General features: G+C 45.4%; 1 long non-coding RNA gene across 1 annotated transcript; it reads right to left on the bottom strand.

The window, feature by feature from the left end:
• Window positions 1–8206: 8206 nt before the first annotated feature.
• LOC143443119 (uncharacterized) lies at window positions 8207–17696 on the bottom strand. Its single transcript, XR_013111866.1, has 3 exons — window positions 17602–17696; window positions 9106–9234; window positions 8207–9025 (listed from the first exon to the last, which is right to left on the bottom strand). It is a non-coding gene; the product is annotated as an uncharacterized LOC143443119 (long non-coding RNA).
• Between the last annotated feature and the right edge of the window lie 4277 nt (window positions 17697–21973).

The following is a 21973-nucleotide window of genomic DNA, read 5'->3' as shown; positions in this document are numbered from 1 at the left end:
ACACAGTAGATTCAGTTAAAGTCCAAGAACACATAGAACGACAACCAACACACAGTTTGCCAAGAAAACAGAAAAACAACACAGACAGCTCACTCCTGTCATGGGTGGCGCATAAACCAGGTGATACAGACAGTTCTCACCCCTGTCACAAGCACAAAAACCAAGTTACACAAATTCAGATGACTTGGTCAGCCTACACTGGACCAAATCCAACAGATTCAGACAACTTGGCCAGCTTACACTGGACCAAATCTAACAGATTCAGACCCTATCTCCCAGGCAGACTTTGGGGTGTCCCCCAAAGTCTTGTACCCTGCAACATGCAGGTACGTCTACCCTCCCCTGTTGCTTTCACTCCCATGAATTCCCCTCCCAGAACTTGTAACCTGACCCTGTCCCAGGGTCACAAACTGCCCTCTGTGGCTTGCTCAGTTCTTGCCCCTGCCACAAGCACGGAAACCAGGCTACATAGACGGTCGCCCCTGACACAGGCACACAGACACTTCACAGACACAGACAGTTGCCCCTGCCATGGGCACAGACACTTCACAGTCACAAAAACAAAGAATAGACAGACAGCACATAAACCTGCTCAAAAGAGTGAACCTCCGATCCCTGGAGCCATGGGGTCTGAGAGAGCAAATCTTGGTGGGACCTCCAAAATGTTGGACTCTAAGATCCAAAACCAAGGGATGCGCTACCCCAGAGACATGGATGGGATTCGCTGCAATAACAAAGTTTATTGATGATGTTATCCAGTATAGTACCTGCGTTTATACAAGAAAACAAAAAAGGTTTCTGCAGAAGCCAAAGGAGAGAAGCCACCTGAGGGAAGGATGGCCAGCACAGTGCCTAGGAGCAGAGAAGAGCCAAGTGATGGGGGACAGGCAACCTGCAGTCCACCATGCTGAAGGGCATGGCCTGGCACCACCAGATCTAGACCTTTCTGCCATCAACAACAAAAAGCATGTCCAGGAAGGCTCGCCCCAGCTAGACAGGAAATGGCAGACAAAGCTAAGCCCACAGGCTTCTCTGTGACCCCACCCCTACCCCCATCCCGCTCTGAGGAATCCACCATTCTCCCTCTTGGATTGAGGCGCCAAGCCCTCTTCAGCCTGTATTAAAGCACTTCAAAGAACAATACAAGACACTGGACAGAGCCCTGGATAGCACATGACATAAGCTGCCCATGCAAGTTGTCCACATGGAAGGAAGTGGTCAGGACACAGGTGCAGGGTGCCAGCGCACAGGAGCTTGTGGAGTCAGTGCACAGCTAAATTTTCTGCTGTAGAAATGGAAGGGCTTGTGTGGGGAGCGGAACTCAAGATGGTGCCTGGCTGGGTGCCAGACGCCGCTGGCGTGCTGGCTCACCATTTCAGGAAGCCTGGGTGGCACGTAGGCTAGGCTTTACTGCGCATGCATTTTGTTTGTTCATCGTTACATAAGATCAGGCCTGTGACATATGTGCTCAGCACCAATCAAGAATGACCTCGTGCCAGGTTCTGATTGGAGAGAACACAGAGATTTAAGGGCTGGGAGCTAGAGCTTGGGGGCTTTTGCAGTACTTCAAGGTTCCTGAATAAACCGTGTTGGGAAGAAGATCCCGTGTCCGTTGTCTTCTGTCTGCTGGTCGGTTCAGGAGGCAACAAGTGGTGGCCCGTATGGGGACTTCAGAACTCATCACGGTCAGGGCAGCTAGCTGGTAAGTTCCCAGGTAAGTGGGACGAGGAAAAGGTTCTCAGAAGAGACTATAAAGTTCCTGAGGATCAGGACAAGTTGCACTAAGCACCATGGGGAATTCCACCTCTTCAATTTCACTCAGTCAGGCACTCTAGGGTCTGTTGAAAGCAAAAGGAATAGGATTGAAGAAAGCAACTGTAGAGAAGTTTTTACAGTCAGTGGATGAAGTTGCACCTTGATTTTCTGTGTCAGGGAATCTCACAATGCCGAGTCAGGAAAAACTAGGAGAAGACTTAAGGTTTGCTGAGGAACAGGGAGTGCTGCCTACTGGTGTGCTTCCGGTTTGGAAGTTGTTATGATCTTGCATAGAGGATAAGGAAGAGAAGTGTGCTACGGAACTAGAGAAGGGTAGTGAGGCTTTAGAGCAGCTGAGAGAAGAGAGATTCCAAAAATCAGAGGCAGGGTACGATTCAGAGAGTGAGGAAGTTTTGGAGGGTGAGTTAGAAAGCCTGGTCGAGAGCTTGAGTAAAATGAAACTAAAAGTCCAGCCTAGTGCTCCGGGACTACCTCGGCCACCTCCATACACCACAGGGTATCTGTCATTGGGGCAGAGTTTCAATCTGGAATCGTGGAGAGAGTTGAGGGCCCAAAGTGATTCAGGAGTACGCTGCTTTTTAGTGTTTCAAGATGCCCAGGAAAATCGTTATCATGAGCCCCTAAACTGGAAGATCATTCAGAGGCTGGCCAAAGTGGTGCGGGCATATGGAACCAGCACAACCTATGTGGTGGCTCAGCTGGAATCTCTGCATAGATATGCCATGACCCCCAGTGATTGGCAGAATCCTGCTCAAGCCTGCCTGATGCCTGGCCAATATTTGGATTGGAAAGCTTATTTCATAGGATATTCAGCTGAATATGTGGCTCAGAACTTGGCAGCCGGACAGCAACAATGGGACCAGGACATGCTTTTAGGGCAGGGTAGATGGGCCAACCGTCAAACTATGTATCGTTTACAAGTCTATGAACAAATTAATCAAATGGGGACAAGGGTATGGAAGTCACTCCCAAATAGGGGAGAGGTTTTGGGCAATCTCACCAAGATCACTCAGGGGCCAGCAGAGCCTTTTGCAGACTTTGTGGCTAGGATGGTGGAAGTGGGAGGAAAAATTTTTGGGGACCCTGATACCGCTATGTTGCTTATAAAGCAATTGATTTTTGAGCAATGTACCAAGAAATGTTGGCAGGCCATAAATCCATATAAGAGCAAAGGCCTTGAAGTGTGGATGAAAATTTGTAGGGAAATAGGAGGACCTCTATCTAATGCAGGGCTGGCCGCTGTGGTGATGCAAATGACTCACGGTACAGGTGTGGCAAATAATAATTCGAGCTTTAAGTGGGGACAACCAGGACACCTGAAGCGTCAATGCCTACAGCTGCAGGGTAATCGGGGTCAAAGAAGTCAAACCCCAGGTTTATGCCTGAAGTGCAAAAAGGGAAATCATTGGGCTAATGAGTGCAGATCAGTGAGGGACATAAATGGACAGCCTTTAAATTCTGGACAAGGAGGAGCGCGTCCAAAAAACGGGATGCGGGGCCCCCAACCTCAGGGCCCTCAAATATATGGGGCAGTAGTAGAGTGGCCCAGTCTGAGACCGCCAATGCATTGGGACCACCCCAGAGGACCACAAGGGGGAGTGCAGGACTCGACCTCTGTTCCACCACCAGACTCATATTGACACCCCAAATGGGTCCACAGCTAATAGAGACTGATTTTAAAGGACCTTTACCTGTTGATACAGTGGGGCTGGTGTTAGGAAGGAGTTCAGTTACTATGCAAGGACTTATTGTTCATCCTGGGGTCATTGACCCTGATTATACTGGAATAGTTAAAATTATCGTGTCCTCTCCCTGAAGTATTTCTGAGGTTTCCCCAGGAGATTGTTTAGCTCAGCTTTTGTGCCTTCCCAGTTGTCATGGTCAGTTTCCTGCAAAAGATGCTCAGCGAGGAGATAGGGGTTTTGGGTCCACAGGGACCTCAGCTGTATTTTGCTCCTTGGACCTTGATACTAGACCGTTATTGTCTTTAGCAGTAGAAGGAAAACTATTTCTGGGCTTTTAGATATGGGTGCCGATCGCAGCATTATCAGCATGAAAGATTGGCCAAAAGGATGGCCCAGACAAAAGTCAGTGCAATTACTTAGGGGCTTAGGATATGCCCAAGAACCGGAAATGAGCTCTCATCTTCTAAAGTGGAGGGATAGTGAAGGTCATGAAGGGACCTTTCAGCCTTATGTTCTGGAAGTTCCTATCTCCCTTTGGGGCAGAGACCTTATGAAGGAAATGGGTTATGTTCTCACAAATGAAAAAGATTACAGTCCTCAAACATATAAGATGATGTCCAATATGGGGTATATCCCTGGGAAAGGACTTGGGAAAAAACTTCAGGGCAGGATTCTGCCTGTGTCCGCTGTTCCAAAGAACGATAAAACGGGAGTGGGTTTTTCATAGGGGCTGCTGTGGAAGCAATTCCCATATCATGGAAGTCTGAGGAGCCTGTGTGGGTTCCCCAGTGGCCTCTTCCCTCAGAAAAGTTGCAAGCAGTGCATTCATTAGTCCTAGAACAATTAGAGTTGGGACACTTACAATCATCTACATCCCCCTGAAATACTCCAATTTTTGTTATTAAGAAAAAATCATGAAAATGGAGATTGCTTCATGATCTAAGAGAAATAAACAAATGGTGATCATGGGTCCAGTACAGAGATGCCTTCCATTACTTTCTACTTTACCCAAGAATTGGCCTGTAATTGTGTTAGATATTAAAGATTGTTTCTTTTCTATTCCCCTGCATGAGAAGGATACTGTGAGATTTGCATTTACTGTTCCTTCCTTGAATCACGCTGAGCCAGATCAGCAGTATGAGTGGATTGTTTTGCCTCAGGGCATGGCAAATGGCCCCACTATGTGTCAGCTGTATGTTGATGCGGCTCTAAAAGAAGTTAGAAAGACATTTTAAGAGTGAGCATTTATCACTATATGGATGATATTCTTGTGGCTGCCCCAACCGATCAATTATTGGAGGATGCCTATCATGCCATTGTAGTTGCCCTTAGAAAAAAACATTTGATAATTGCCCCCAAAAAGGTACAAAAGGATGTAGTTGTTAATTACTTGGGGACAAAAATATTTCCCAAAAGTGTTACTCCTCAGAAGGTACAAATTCGTATAGATATCCTGTGCACCTTGAATAATTTTCAAAAATTATTAGGAGATATTCAATGGTTGAGACCTTACTTACATTTATCTAATAAACAGTTACAACATTGTATGATACTCTTCCTGGAGATCCTGATTTGGATTCCTCCTGACAATTGACAGATGATGCTAGAAAAGCTTTAATGCTAGTGGAGGAAAGCATTCAAAAGACAGCTTTGGGATGCAAAGATGAAGCACAGGGGGTGTGGCTATGCATATTACCTACTGAAAGACAACCAACAGGGGTGCTTTGGCAGGGAGCTCCCTTATTATGGATACATCCTAAAATTTCTCCTGCTAAGACACTTTCCCATTATCCTACAGCAGTGGCTCAACTTGCCCTGCAGGGACTTCAACAAAGTATTCAGTATTTTGGATGTCAGCCAGAGAAAATAATTAAACCCTATACAGCAGAACAATCTGAAGTATTAACAGCCACCATAGATGATTGGACTATCTTAAGATTTTTTTTTTTTTTTTGGCAGTATTACTGATAATCACTTACCTAAGGATCCCATTTTACAATTGGTTATTGTGCATCCTGTGATTTTTTCCTAAAATAACCAGACAGCATCCATTGGATAATTGTCCCCTTATTTTTACTGATGGTTCTAAATCAGGGTGTGGAGCATATTTGGTGTATGGATCAAGTCCTGTAGTGATTAAATCCTCCCTCCCCGCTTCTCCACAAGTTGTAGAACTTAAAATTGTAATTAAAATTTTTATTTGATGGATCCTTTAATTTGTTGTCAGATAGTCAATATGTGGTGAATATTTTAAAATACCTGGAAGTTGTAGGAAAAATAAAGCTTAAATCTACCAGTGGATTGTTATTAGTGGAATTACAAAAATTGATATGGAGCCATACCTCTCCCTTTTTTGTGCAGCATATTCGAGCCCATAGAGGGTTGCCAGGTCCCTTGGTGGAGGGCAATAATATTGTAGATAAAGCTTCCAAGGCATTAGGTTTTGTGATGGGTGCTGCTCTTGAAATGGCGAGAGAGTTCCATAAACGGATTCATGTTAATTCCAGAACCTTAGCATCACGCTTTAAATTATCTCGTGCAGATGCAAGAGAAATTGTAAAAACTTGTCAAGCTTGTGTACCCTTTTTGCCTTGTTGAGGACAGCACTAGTCCCACGTTGGGGCACCAAAAATGTTGAGAACTTACTAGTTCCTGTTCAGGTGCCAAAAAATGTTGGGGCCTAGGCTGCCCCACTTTGGGCAGCCTAAAATGTTGAGGCCCTCTCCACTCCACGCTTGGCAGCCACTGTTTCCTGGCCCAAGCTGCCGCTCCGGTCCTCAGGTCAGGATTCAGCAAGAGAGTGAGTGAGGATGGACTCGAAGAATGGAAACCAGACAGAGTGTGATTCAATCCTGTTTATTCTTCAGTCTCTCTTCCTAGTCCAAGTCTTGAGTTCCTAGTTGTACTCCTGTTGTTCTCTTCCGAGTGTCTAATGTCTACTCCTAGTGTCTGAATCTGTTACTCCAAATTGTTCTGTCTAAAGTGTCTGATTCTTTCATCTTCTGCTTCTTGCCTTTATATGTCTCACTTCTAAGCCATGCCTCTAAGTCACACCTTTAATCATGCCCTTAGGTCTTGTCTCTAAGTCTGATCTCTAGGTCACACTCTTAAGTCACACACCTTTAATCTCACACACCCAAGGAAAGTCCTGGGTATCCAAAGCAAGATGTTATCAGAGTGTGCTCAGCTGTTGTAGGCTATTGTAATACAAGTCTCATGTCAGGGTATATGGCTCAAGATGGCTGCAAAGTTGATAGCTGCTTTCTGCTAAAAGTCGGCTCCCAACATTGCCTCAAGTGTCATTGGGAGTCAACCCTCAAGGCCTTCACTCATTACACTTGTGGCAGATGGATGTTACCCATTTTTCTAATTTTGGACGATTAAAATATATTCATGTTTCCATTGATACTGCATCAGGTATTATTTATGCCTCTGTCCATACTGGAGAAAAGGCACACCATGTTATAGCCCATTGCTTTGAAGCTTGGGCTGTATGGGGCCAGCCGCGATGCTTAAAAACAGATAATGGCCCTGCATATACTTCCAACTCCTTTTTAAGTTTTTGTCAAATGATGGGGATCCATATAACACATGGATTACCCTACAATCCTCAAGGACAAGGCATCATAGAACGAGCCTTTCGTACTTTAAAAGAATGTCTTGTAAAACAAAAAGGGGAAGTAGCTCATGGGTGTTCTCCCCGAGAGAGATTAGCCATTGCTTTATTCATTCTTAATTTTTTTAAACCTGGATAAGCAAGGACACACAGCGGCTGATCACCATGTTGCGTCAGATGTACCTTATAAAGGTCATGTAATGTGGAAGGACATTATAACTGGAAAATGGTATGGACCAGACCCAGTATTGGTATGGTTGACAGGTTCTGTTTGTGTATTTCCTCAGGATCAACAACCGATTTGGGTCCCTGTGAGTACAAGAACCTTCAGATAAAGAAGATGATGGGGGTGGTGTGCCTGCTGATGCTCTTCATGATGATGCCCCTGATTGAAGGACAGGATCTTCATTGGGGAATCTTATCAGTAATCCCTAAACCTTCGCCTATTATGCATTCTGCTATCTTACAGGAAATTGGTCCGGGGCGATGGATGATCTTCTTTGAAAACTACGGCAACCTATTGTTACCATCAATTCTACTCAAGTGGATGTGTCCTTTGCATCTGGTATGGCTGATTGGATTCTACAGGCAGTTTCCCATCTGAGGGAATGGGCAGGCTTGGGGGACTTGGCTCTGTGTCTTTTACTTATCAGTTGCCTAGCATTCTAGTGTCTGTGTCACATGAGAGTTAGACATGCCCGTGATCAAGCCCTGATGGTACAGGCATTTGCAGCAGTGGAGCTGGGACAGTCGCTGCAAGTATGGCTAAATATGATTGGAAAAATTTAATATGGATATATGGTTTGATGAGAAGGACCATTGCCCATCAGTTTTGAGGAGGGCTCTGTGTACCAGTAATCACAGGGTGTCAGGTGGCACTGCAAGGGATGTCCTTGAATTATCTCAAGGTAGATTCCCTGAGGGATATGCCTGATTGTATGGAGGTTGATGCTGAAATCCTTCCCCCATGAAAAGGTGTCAGGACGAGTACAATTAGTAAACCTACTGCACAATGACAGAGGTCCGAAAATCATTACAATGTCCCACACTTGTCATCCTGATGGGAATCAGGCCTTTCTCCCCCCCCCCCCCCGTTAGAAAATGGTAATGAGTACCCTATCCTCTTTTTGTCTGAGGTCGGTGAGACTTCTCATCAATAAAAAAGAGGGAGACGTGGGGAGCGGAACTCAAGATGGCACCTGGCTGGATGCCAGATGCCCCTGGCATGTTGGCTCACCATTTCAGGAAGCCTGGGTGGCACGTAGGCTAGGCTTTACTGTGCATGCATTTTGCTGTTCGTTACATAAGATGGGGCCATGTGATGTATGTGCTCAGTACCAATTGAGAATGACCGCGTGGCAGGTTCTGATTGGAGAGGACACAGAGATTTAAGGGCTGGGAGCTAGAGCTCGGGGGCTTTTGCGGTACTTCAAGGTTCCTGAATAAACCGTGTTGGGAAGAAGATCCCGTGTCTGTTGTCTTCTGTCTGCTGGTCGGTTCAGGAGGTGACAGGCTTGGTCACTGAGAAAGACCTGGAGGTCTTGTTAGCCAGGTGGTGAAATTTTCCTCCCAGGCCAATAAAGCAGCAGCTTTGACAAACCAGGAAGTCTGGGAAGAGGCACAGGGCACCCTCCCCTGCAGCCAGTGGTACTTCAGTCCAGATGCCCACCGGGACCATAGTTCCCCTCCCAGGACAGGATGAATTACAGCAGGCCTGACCCTTGATTGCCTCAGGCAGACTGTCCTGACACTTGGTGAGCATTTCCTAGCTGCCTTTTCTGCTCATTTATGTTTTCTCATGCCTTCTTCTTGTGGATTGAAGGAAGTTTGATGGTTCAGTATTCTGAAAAGCTTGTGCACTTCGGTTTGCTTTGATATTTGTCTGGATAGTGCCATTGAGGTGGGAAGACACACCGGTCATGGTGGCACCATCCTTTGGGTTTGGGTCCTAGAGTGAATAAAGAAAGCAAGCTGAAAAAAATAAAGAGAAGTGGTCTAACAGCGACACTTTCCTGGAGTTATCTTTACCTTTATCCATCAGACACTGTAGCCATAACCAAGAGGAGATAGCCCCTCCACTTAGTTCTTCACTTATGTCCTTCCTTCCTTAGTGTTTGAGACAGTCACCGCTGTGCAGGCTGCTCACTGAACAAGACTCTAGACAGAAAAGACAATACAGACTGAAACCATGCCTGTGCTGAGTCTGCCAAGCCCTGTACAACCTTCACTGGCCAAGGTACCCAGAGTGGGTGACATTGTCTAATTCTCCTGCAGGCCAGCAAAGCTCACTACAGGCCTGATGCTTTTGGTTTTGATTTTTCTTTCTTTTCTTATTTCTTTCACTACAGTGGGGACACAGCTGAGAAACAGGTCACCTTCTGCATCTCCTCCCCCTCACACCTTCCTCAGAGCCTCCAACACTCGCTCTGCTCTGTAAGGGTGTGAGTGTTTCATGTGCTTCTACCCAAGGCAAAAAGAGACAGGCTCAAGAGGAGTGTAGCAGCCTCCCTCCCACTTCAACCCCAGCCTCGAGCTCAAAGGACGGCCCAAAACGATACCTGAGCCACAGCTGCAGAGTCAAAACCACAAGTAGGTTCTACCTTCTCCACAGCAGCAGGTAGCAGGCAGGCTTAGTGGGCCTCTAGGACATATCCCTGCTGCGGCCTGCTCTGTAACTCAGCCATCCCTCCACAATCCAGAGGAGGGACTTTGAAATGTAGATGCCATTTCCACATCAAGCCTGGAGCTGGGGGAGAGAGACCCCATCCTTACCCCTAGGGATGAGCACCTAAAGCTACAGATGCCCTTCCCTGAATCCCACACCACAGGGTGCTCCTTCTATCTGCTGGTCAGAGGGTAGACTGAGGCCCAAGCTTGATGGACAGCAAACTGCCAGGCCTAGGACTCTCAGACTCCCCTGGGCAAGGAAATGCAGGTTGGCATGCCTCCTATTCCATCCCCTTAGGGTCCATCCTGGCTGAGCCCTGGAACTAGCCTAGGACAGGTTTACAGGAGCAAAGCATGCAAATGAATTTATTGTGAGTTATGTGACCCTAGCGTCCCTGTCAGCACATGACACTGGCGTTAGCAGTTGGTGTTAGTCATGTATCCACTGAACTGGGTTAAGAAACAACTGATATAGAGTGAGCTGTAATTAAATGGTTAGATTCTGTGAGAAAGAAAATAACAGCTACAAAACCAAACCTACTCAGTCTTAACAAAGTCTGTCAGCGTTCCCCAGGCCCAACTTCTCACTGCTACATTGGGTCTTCGCATCTTCCACATGGGAACTTTACCTTCTGCTTTCAGAAACAGCATCCAGGGACAAGCTGTCCTCGTGCTTCTGCTGTTTTCCAAGAAACCTTTTGCTTAAGCCATCAACCTACTGAGAGTGGCAGATTTTTGAGAGGCATGCATTTGACTCCAGAGTCCAGGCAGCCTTCTTCATCTTGTTGCCATAGTGACCATCGATAGTACACTGATGGGCACTGGGCAGAGTGCTAAGCCCTTCTCATCCAGCATTTAATTTTCACTGCCTCTTCCTGAGGTTTGGGGGTTTGGGTTATTGTTGCTGTGTTTTTTTGTTTTTTGTTTTTTTTTTTTTAAACAGAGTCTATGTAGTCATGGTTGGCCTGGAACTTACTACATAGACCAGGCTGGTCTTGAACTCACAGAGCTACGCCTGCCTTTAACTCCCAAGTAGTTGGATTAAAGACACGTGCCAGCATGCCTGATGTTTCTCAAGGTCTTATTGTCTCCACAGCATCAGTAGAGATTAAGTCATGACTATTCCAGAGCCCTCTCAGGATCCCTGGCTCGCTCACTCCGCCAGCCCATCAGAATGAGCTTTTCCCTCCTTTCTGGTGTCTACCACTGTGTTGCGGTCATTCTTCAGGGTAGAGGGCCTCTGGGAATCCAGTTCAAAGATTTACACTTTGCAAGAGAAGGGAAGGTCAGGCAGCGTAGACTGTGGTCTGACAGTCTGTCTGGTACAATGGGCTTCCAAGAAGAAGGCTTCATGCCATTGTTCTCTGTCAGAAAATAGCCAGGCATTCCATTGGGAGAAAGGGTTTGCTTCCCAGAAGAAAGTTATCAATTATGTTCCTTACAAAACAGAGCATCTCCCAGTCTCACACTGGGACAATTTTTTCTTCTCAGTGCTATTGCAGTTAACTGTTATCACATTTGGTTAATGAGTTATTCAGCTGTTGGTATTTCATTATGTAACCATAACATATGATGTCATAACCACTCAAGGCAAAGAAAGTAGGAATTGTAACCTGCCTGTGGCCGGAGTAAAAAGATAAAGTAACCTTTTAGAGTAAACCTTCTAAAAAGATACATGTGCCCCTAACTCCTTCAGCTCTCAGACTATGGTAGCAATGGACCCACAAGGAACTAGAATTCAGCATACACCGAATTCTGTGTTGAGGATGGAAAAGACTGGGAATCTGGTGCTAGTCAGAGGGAGAACTTGTCTCTTGGAAAGGGAGTTCACACAGCCTAGCAACCTTGCAGGAGCTATAGGCAAGATGACACCTTGACCATTCAAGGCTTCAACATTCATTCTGTCCCTAATGGACTGGGTCTGGGACAATGTTTCCATGTTCTTAGCCTCTTTTTTCAAGAATAAACTAGGCCAGGCAGTGGTGGCGCATGCCTTTAATCCCAGCACTTGGGAGGCAGAGGCAGGTGGATTTCTGAGTTTGAGACCAGCCTGGTCTACAGAGTGAGTTCCAGGACAGCCAGGGCTACACAGAGAAACCCTGTCTTGAAAAACAAACAAACAAACAAAAAACCAAACAAACAAAAAAGAATAAACTAAAGGCACAGAGGCCGGCCAGACAGTGGTGATGCTTGCCTTTAATCCCAGCACCTGGGAGTCAGAGGCAGGCAGATTTCTGTGAGTCTAAGGCCTGTCTGGTCTACAGATGGAATTCTAAGACAGCCAAGGCTACACAAAGAAACCTTGCCTCAGAAAACAAAACAAAACAAACAAACAAACAAAAAAAAAAACCAAGCAAAAACCCAACAAAACAAAGAAAAACATCCAAAACATGCAAAGGCACCCAAAGACTGCAAAGCAGCAGAGAAAACTTATACAAATTAAAGTTATAGTAGAGATTAGAAAAAAAAGGATACATTATCAAGATTGACAGTAAGTGGGGATACTTAAGGGCTCCGGGTTATTGCCTGGGCATCTTTTTTAGGGGTTGGGAAGGAAGGAGATTGGTTACTGGAAGCTTAGGTAGTTCTCTGCACTGGTTGATGGGCTAAGTTATATAATCATTTCTCTACCGTGAATGTCCCTTCCCAAACATATCCAATTTTAATTACATGCATGCTCAATTATTTTTAGACATAAGATGGTAAATTGGGGATTCTTCCTAGAAGTCCTCTTTGAGGACACAGTTTGTTTTATTGTGCATGGACCCCAAACCAGTTCAAGTGAGAGGGGGGAGAGGTAGGAGGGGGACAGGAGGTGGAATACTAACTGGGATGGTATGGCCTTTTGAAACTTCAAAGCCCACCTCCAATGACATGCCTCCTCCAACAAGGCCACACCCCCTACTCCTTCCCCAACAGTTCCACCGACTAAACCTCAGCATATGAGTCTATGGGGGCCATGGTCATCCTAACCACCACACTAGCATCACACCAAGGAGTTCCAAGTTGACAAACTACTTCCTGTGTGTTCTTGTCTCAACAGCTCTCAGTGTCTATTTAAACCTAACCTCAGATCAGGCCCCTGAGAGGGTCATGGGGCATAGTTATTTGTTCCTCTTGCCAATGTGGCCACATTGAAGTCTTCTTTCTCGACTTTTCATTATCACTTGTCTTTTTAGTTGGCCTACGAAGAATGGTGGCTGAACCTAGCTGGTTAGAGGCTCTAAACTTAACTCTAGCAAGAGGATCACCTGAATGCTTGGCTGAATGATTGTAAGACAATCAATGAATGCTTATCTAGTGAATGAATGGACTTTCCTATTAGAAAAGTGAGTAAGCTTGCTCAGTGCTACTCAAATAGTCCCCATCCAGTGCAGGTCTGTTTTGCAAAAATCCTTTCCCTTGAACAGATATAAACAGTTATCTACTGTTCCATCAACAAACCAAGACACCAAAGTTCCTTCTGCCCCCAACCAGAAAATAAATGAGTTTAGTGGGCTTTCTCAGGAAGCAATTGACAAGGGGTATGGGTGACCCTAAGGTAGCCATACTGGAAGCTCTGTACCACCAGGGATGATGGCTGTGTCAGTGGAGCTTTCCATTCTTGCCCACGGAAGACCAACTGCAGTTAGGACAGAACTGCTTTTGAGTGATTAGTAGGGAGGGATGGCTGGATACCCATGTGAGGGTCCCGGGACAGACAGGGACATACACATACTCTCTTTCTCCCTCTCCCTGCCCCCCCTTCCATGCTTCCATCCAAGAGGAAACTCAACAGTCAATAAGCCCAGCTGCAACAATTTGGTAAGCAGATCTAGCTAGACTCCTGAGGATGGCAGCAGTCTGTCAGTCAGAGGAGAGTCCTGTACAATGGTCTGCAATAAGGACAATGGTAGAGTGTGCGTGGAGCCCTGACAGGGAAAAATCTAACGCATTTCAAATGGTTAGTAGCAACAAGATGGCTACAATTGAATCCTCACATCTTTTCTTTTCAGTTTCAAGTTTTCCTATTAATTCCTTATTAGCTTCCTTTTCCTTTTGCAAGTCAGTTGTCAGGAGCCATAATAGAGGACAAGCTAATAACTAGCAGGTGCTCTTCCTGAGATGGTCTACTTCGGATTAATCCACAACAGATTTTCTCTTATATGCAAGGCCTAAGAAAAATTATTTTAGGAAAGATTCCTGCTATTAATATGCTTTTTCCTGTTATTATTAAACATATATAACAATCACTAGGTATTAGGTATTAGCTTGCCCCTTTTGAGCAGATCTCTGCAGATCTATGAAAATATACTGCCTCATAGTAATGCTATATAAATAGATGACTTCTTAAGTCTTAATGATGACCCTATAAGAATTCCTAAAATTATATCAGTGATTATTAAGCTCTTTTGTAGTGAGACTGCCATTAGGTCCCTTTCTAATAGTCAAAACTGCAATGAGAACTCTGCCAGTCTCCCATGTGTCACCAGTTAATTGCTCTTAGATAGTAACCAGACTTTCTCCTGCTCAGAGCACATTTTAAGATGTTGTAAAACAATTAACCAAACGTCATAAAAAGAAAACTAATGATTTATTATAGGTACTAGGACAGAAGACAAAATCTTGACTGGGTTTTATCAGTACAAAACTTCACTCTAACTTACAGTTTTTGACCTTCAGTGAACCTGTGGAGCTAGACAGGTGATGGATTTTAGCCAGATAATTACTCCTAATGAATACGCATGTAAACATTCTCTGTTGTAAACTGCTATTTCAATTCATGATTTAATTTTTGTGTGTGAACTTGTGATGAACTTTTTAACATGTGATCACATATTCTGAAAGATGTGTAAGTACTGAGCTGAGGACAGAGAGATGAGAAAAGAAAAAATTTTTTCTCATTCCCCCCTTAGGATCTGTTTTTCCCCTTAGATAGCTTTCACAGGAAACTTTTTACAACTTAAAAATAAATGCTATAATCACTTCTCAAAGTGTCCCTTTTTCTTTCTGTGACTTCTGACTAACAGGCCGAAAATTAGAGCCATGCAGTGGCCTTAGAACAAAGGCCACAGTATTTAATTCCCACCCCTCCTATCCTCCCTGCCTTCCCTGCTGTTAGGTTACAGGTGTCAATCGCCTAAGCCAGCAGCTTTTTACCCTCAGAAAGAGCAAGGAAGTTTTTAGGACATTTTAGACGTTATCCTCAGCATTTCAGTAGTTAGAGAGCTAGAATATCCAGAGACCCTCAAGACTTTAAAGCCACACCTGAGTCCTACTCTGTGCTCCTGCCACTACCCTCTCAAGGCCGGAGGCTCCTGGCAGTCAGTGTGGTTTTCTACAACATCCACCTGCCATGATTGTAAATTTGAAAAGAGTGGTTCTTCATCAGCATTGTTTGACCAGATAATCACAGATCCACTGGAAAACATTCTTCCACCCCGTGAGTAGCTGTAGTCTTTTTTTTTTTTTTTCCTTTTGAGATTATGACATAACAACTTCTCTTTCCTCCCTTTCCTCTCTCCAAAGCCTCCCATATGCTCTTTCCTACTATCCTTCAACGTCGTGGCATCTTTTCATTAATTGTTATTGCACACATACAACACATGCATATGCGTACATACAAATATATTCCTAAATAGAACCTGCTCGTTGTATAACAATGCTTGTGTGTAGGTCCAAGCTTCCTCACCTTCAGCAAACTGCTCCATGTCAGGCCTCTGTACCGGCCTTTCACCAGCTCCCCTACCCCACCCCAACTTGAAAACAACCAGGGAGAATCAAAGACACTAGCATCAAAGCAGAGACAATCCGAAACCCTGTGTTGTGGCAGGATGGGGGTTTTCTTTGCCCCAGGCCCCCTCCTTTCCTTCCTCCCCAACCCTCCTCCCAACCCTTCCTGGGAGGAAGTCTGGCAAGATGGAGTCAGGTATTCTAAGCCTAGCACCCACAGTTTGACCCTGAGAAATCAATGAAACTTAGATGAGTTTGTCCCTAGATGTTGCTGAAGGGCTTAAGACTCCTCTGAGGACCAAAGGAGTATGATGGATTTCTTTCCAGTTGGAGCTTCATCCCATTAGAAGGGCAGAGAAAGGGAAAGCAAGTACTGGATTCTTGTCCCCACTCATAGGTGGGGACAAGAAAAATAAAGGAGCAAAGAAACTTCAATAAACTTAGAGACCATTTGACAAGAAGATCAAGGTATTTGTCAAATTACGCATTTTCTTTCTGGGCTGGATATTCTCCTCAGGTTCTCCCAGTTTATGCAATTATGGAGTTAGAGGGCCAGCAAGATGGCCGGGTGGGTGCTTTGGAGCATTAGACCCTCAGAAGAAGTATCTATGCTCACAGAAGGACTAAGAAACTAGAGTGGCAGTACCCAGAGAATAAAGAGAAAGTTAACATGGGTTCTAAATTTTAAATACTCTTCTTCCTTTGGATTTTTCACATTTGTCAGACACAAATGTGATCTGTACCTAACTGACGCAGTACATACTTGATACGTCAATGGAGGCAGGCTGGCAGAACAGGATGGGCCAGAGTGGGTGATGGTAGACAATAAAAATGTATTTCTTTGTACTAGAGGTTGAGAAGTCCAAGATTTAGTGAACACTGATTCACACCTTTACCCTTGTGGGTAATCAAACCCAGAGCCTCACTTGTGCTAGGTCAACGCTCTACCCCAGGCACCAAACTAGCTCCTGGGGCTCCCTTCCTGCATCCTCACGCAGTGAGCAAATTATTCTTATTAATAGAAACTCTAACCCCATTCACCTCCTAGAAGCCCCTTCTAGTAGAATGACCCCATCATGACCTAAAATATGAAAAGACGAGGGGCAGGTACATGTAAAAGGCACAGAAGCTACTTCCTCAGTGGATGAGTTGATCTAATTAAAAAGCAAATTCCCATTATAAAGCCAAGGTTATAAGAATAAAGCCAAGGTTGGATAGGAGACCTCATGTCCAAGTTTGCTTTCTGTTGCTATGCTAAAACATGAAGTGGGGGAAGAAGGGATTTACTTCAGCTTACTGATTACAGTCCATCACTGAGGGAAGGCAGAGCTACAGGCAGGAACCAGAGGCAGGAACTGAAGCAGAGACCCCGAAGAATGCTGCTTACTGCCTTGCGCTTAGATTCAAATTTAGCTACCTTTCTTAAATCTCCCAGGACTGCCTGTCCAGGGGTGGCACCATCAACACTGGACAGGACTCTTGCATACCAATCAGCATTCAAGAAAATGCCCCACAGACGGGCATGCCCACAAGCCAATGAGATGGAAACAATGCCTCAGCCGAGGGTCCCTTCTCCCAGCTGATTCATTTCTGGTCAATAACTATGAGTGAATCCCTCCTGGCCAAGCCGAATTGCCTCCCCCCACTCTCAGAACATCTTTAGTGTGCTGGCAGAGGGGTGGGGGAGGGGAACTGGAGTCAAGAGAAATAAGCACAAACTCTGCTTCTAGGAGCATGAGTTACAACACATGGATGAGTCACTCAAGTTTCCTGAGCCCTAACTGCTCTGCCTGCAGAATGACACAGTAAGACCAGCTGCAGTGCTGTGCTGAGGTCACGAAAGACTGTGCGCCCAGCCCTGTGTGCTGGCCAGTCCTGTGTGCTGGCCAGTCCTGTGTGCTGGCCAGTCCTGCATTAAGACAAGACATGGAAAAGCACTTCAGAGGCATCCAAGAGCATCACAGGAGTTGATGTGGAAAGACAATGATTACAGGGATACATTCTCTAAAGAAACAGGCTTCTGGCCAAGGAGATAGCTGACAACCTGAGATTGGATCTCAGATGCTGTCTTAGGGTTTCTAATGCTGCCACAAAACACCATAACCAAAAGCAAGTTGGGGAGGAAAAGATTTTCATCCAACTCACACTTCCACATTGCTGTTCATCACCAGAGAAAGTCAGGACAGGAACTCAAGCAGGAGTTCTGGAGGCAGAAGTTGATGCAGAGGCCTTGGAGGGAGGGGTGCTGCTTACAGGCTTGCTTCCCATGTCTTGCTCAGCCTGCTTTCTTATAGGACCCAGGACTACCAGCCCAGGGATGCCACCACCCACAATGGGCTGGACTCTCACAAATTGATCACAAACTGAGAAAACGCCTTACAGCTGGATCTCATTGGATTCAGCTGTAATAAAGGTATTTCCTCAACTGAGGCTCATTCCTCTCTGATGACTCTAGCTTGTGTCAAGTTAACACTAAACCAGCTAGTACAGATGCTATAGAGTGCATTTGTAATCCGGGGGCTCCTACAGTAAGACCAGAGACACAAGCAGGCGAATTTCCTAGACGCCCAGGGGCCAGCTAGCCTGTAGTACTCTAAAAGATCCTGCCTCAAACACATGGTAGAAAGCAAAAAAGAGTCCCAAAAGTTGTGTTCTAACCTTTACCCAGGTACCACTGATGCAGAAACAAGCAGGTGCTGGGGCAGACCACACACACACACACACACACACACACACACACACACACACACACACAGGTGTTGAAAGATTTGGTGCCGCTTCTAGAAATTTGGCATTTGTCACTGGACTCAGACAAGGAAGTAGGCGCAGATAATATTAGAAACAGTGGACCATGGGGATTTGTTTACTACTTTACTTAATTGCTGTCTTGTGTGATCTCCTTGTTTGATACCTCACTTGATTACTTTGTCTTTGAACTAAGAACTGACCATGTTTTATGGATGTACCTAAAATGATATAAAAGCAGGCTGGAGAAAAACAAACCTGCTTCAGCCTCAGCACTGGCTGGAGTCATGTTGTAATGTTGTCTAATTGTTTTTCTTCTTTTTCAATCCTCACTCCCTCCCTTGAGACCCGGTTGTTGACTGACTGACTGACTGACTGACTGACTGAGCTGGCTTACTCTCTCTCTCTCTCTCTCTCTCTCTCTCTCTCACTCACTCACACACACCCCACAGATGGTGGGGTCGGGGTTGAGAGGCCAGCATCTACTGTTTCAGATGGCTGCGATGGGTACCCGGCTGCAAATAGGAATGAAGAGGAGGAGGCGATAAAAACAGAAGCGTTGGACAAGATTGAATTGAGATGTAAGTACACCACACATGGACAGTGATTAATTCAAGGCTCTCCTCAGGAAATTCCCAAGATGACAAGTCCAGCTGCCCTGAAGTTAATGCTAGTGATGCACTTGATTTAACTCCAGTCTGTTTCAGTCCGTGTGAAAGTTCCAGACCTTACCATAGGCTTGTCTATCACAGCCCTGGCACAAGGGTGAAGAATCCAGCTGCTTCAAGGGGTGGGATCTGGAGGGCGTGCCTTGCCGCTTCTCAGCATCACGCTGTGGTCTTGGCTCTGAGCCCTATCTCCATCCTGAGCTTTAGTCATTTCCTTCCTTTTGCTCAGAATCCGTTAGAAACGACCCGCTGGCGGGAGCGCCAGGCTGTGTTCTGCTTCTGCGAACTCTGCTACTGTCCTATTCTAGGTTAGCTGTTTGCTAACCTCCACCACAGACATCCCCGATCAGGGCTTCCACACAGGTGGGCAGATGGCAGCAGACCCTAGGAAAATCCTTCACTCCTGTGAAAGGCCCTGCAGCATCAAACACTGATGTAACAGGTGTGCATCCTTCTCCAGCTTTCTCTTCCAGAGGGGCTGGTTATTTCAAAATGGCAGCACGGATTCGCCCCGTCCCTCACCTCCTCTCTAGTTAGGCCTGTCTGCATGACCCAGGCACCAGGGCTCTCTCCCTCCTCCCAGTTTGTTTTATTCTTTGCACCGATCACTCTCTTCCCTTGATCTTATTTCTTCATACAAATCCTGTCTGCCCACCCATTCCTAACTAGATGCGAACGCCGCAAATTCAGGAATTTTGGCTATTTTGCGCAATCTGGGGCTAAGAAGTCCACCATGAAATGAAGATAGATAATGATTGGGACATGATATGGTAATCCCCTCATGGTGATACTCAGGGTCTTTGTCTGTGCATAGACCACAGTCACCAACCTCTAAAGTTGGTTGGGAGACTGAGAGGATCCAGATTTGCCAACTCGTGAGTCTGTGATCTGCTAGTTCATAATCTCAAAACCTTAGTGTCCTCACCCATGAAAGACCTAAGGCCACCCAGCCCAGAGGGACATGATAATCAAGCGCCACACATGGTATTTCTTGAGCATTTACTGGGTGCCAGACTTAGTATAGTCCTGCTGTCTTAGATGATAATGCTCACACCTCTATGGTTTTATTTTACCTGTCCCACACCACGAGGAAACCGACACATACAAGTTAGCCCATTCACATGAGGCTGCAGAGCCGGGCTTCAGGTTTTCGGATTTGACCTTACTCCAACTTCACAATAGGATTTTAAAGAGGTAAGCACTTACTTGAGTTCTATTCTATTCTGTTCTACGCTATTCGATTCTATTCTTTAAAATGCCTTTTACCCTAAATGTTAAGTTTTGCTCACATTTGAACGTCATATAAATGGACTAATTCTACGTTATTTTTTATTCACATTTTTCTCCCTCACATTTGTCTACACTCATCCATGCTGCAATACGTAGCTGTAGATTGTTCCTTTCTGTGCTGCCTTGTGGTCCATGTGTGGATTCCCCAACATTTAATTGGCCTTCATTTGATCGTGACATTGTATTGTCTCTAGCTTTACCATTACCTGCCGTCCTACTAAGTGCTCTTACTCGTGTCTTCCTGGAAATCTATGTAAGTGGATCTCTGGGCATGGATTTGGAGGCAGGAGGTCACCAGTATAAGATACTCTGCTGTACTAAGTAAAGACGGAGGCTATACCAACTCACACTCCATCAGCAGGATGCAGGGTCTCCCACCACTGCTTCACACCCCAACCGATGCTTGGCGTTACTGTACCTTTAAATTCTTTTGCTGATATGGTGGTTTGAAAAAGGAACGACATGGATGGATTTCACAGTAGGTCCATGAATAGGTATGTGATTAGTCATACTTTCTCTTGTTCATTGATCATATGTAGTTTCTCTACTAAGAAATAGCCTTTTTTTTTTCTTTAGACAGGGTCTGGATATATTGCCCAGTCTCAGCTCAGACTTTTGATCCTTGTTCTTCAGCACAGGATCACAGGCAAGCACTGTGGTGCTGAGGTCAAATATCTTTCTTTAAATTGAAATGCTTCTCTGGTTGGCTGCCAGTCATTCTTGATACATCATGCAGACTGACAGTGTCTTCAGTGTGATTGTGTCATTGGAAAACTCATCATTTGTAACATTTCTCCCCCAGAGCTCTCATACTAGTTAATTGACTCCTCCTTTCTAGTCCAGACAGATGAATGAGGTGTGTGGTTTTGTTTTTTTATTTTGTGACTCAGGAAAAGGCAGTTACCTACGCTGCCCACCCCCACCTGTCAGTGGGGAGTTGAACAACAAACACCAGAACACATAAAAAGTTACTATTTAGTGAGTAGGTCATCCAGAGTCCAGCAAGAAGCCAAATTTGTTCTGGGTGGTTCAACGAGGAGACCTGAATAGCATAACTAGCAATGCTTGAGAGAGCTCTATAAACAGACCCTATTGGGTTGTTAACCTCAGCCTTCTTTAGGGCCGAAGACCAGGAGAGGAAATGCCGTCTCAGAGCCCAGAGGAAGCTACAGCTAAAGCTCTGACCCTGGGGTGTGGGGACTTGGACATTGCAGATAGACAGCACCAAAGGATGATGGGTAAAAGAAGAGAGCCTAATGCTCTCCACCCCCTTCTATCTGACTTCCTGCTACAGTGGAAGCAACGAGGAAGAGACCTGGGATGCTGGATCCATGGACTAGTCTAGAAGGCAGGAACAGTGGGAAACGGACCAGCAGGACAGGGTATGCTTACCTGAGAATGTTATGGAAAGAATGACAGAAGGCAGGTCACTTGGGAAGACTGCCAAGCACTAACTGGCAGCATGCCCTACAGTGTGTGACAGGGATCAGTCACATTGTCTAAACTAGCAACCATAATGGCCACTGAACATCATTGGTCATATAATTTAACAGGCCAAGTGTATGTGTATGGAAATTAGATGATCAACTTGGACATTTAAAAGTGACTGTAAAAAGAAACATCTCTATGTATATATCTGGTCCTCAGCAAAATAATACTCCCCTGCCCCATTCCCGCCGCCCCCCCCCCCCCCCCGTGTGTGTGTGTGTGTGTGTGTGTGTGTGTGTGTGTGTGTGTGTTGAGGTATCTGTAAAGTGCTGACACAGGCCTGGAAACAGTAGGCATTCAGATGGAGTTTGTTGTTATTTTTATTA

This window comes from Arvicanthis niloticus, chromosome 7 (genome assembly GCF_011762505.2).
Source record: "Arvicanthis niloticus isolate mArvNil1 chromosome 7, mArvNil1.pat.X, whole genome shotgun sequence".
Classification (NCBI taxonomy): Eukaryota; Metazoa; Chordata; class Mammalia; order Rodentia; family Muridae; genus Arvicanthis; species Arvicanthis niloticus.
Note: the sequence above shows the minus strand (reverse complement) of the source record. Positions and strands in the feature narration are given on the sequence as shown.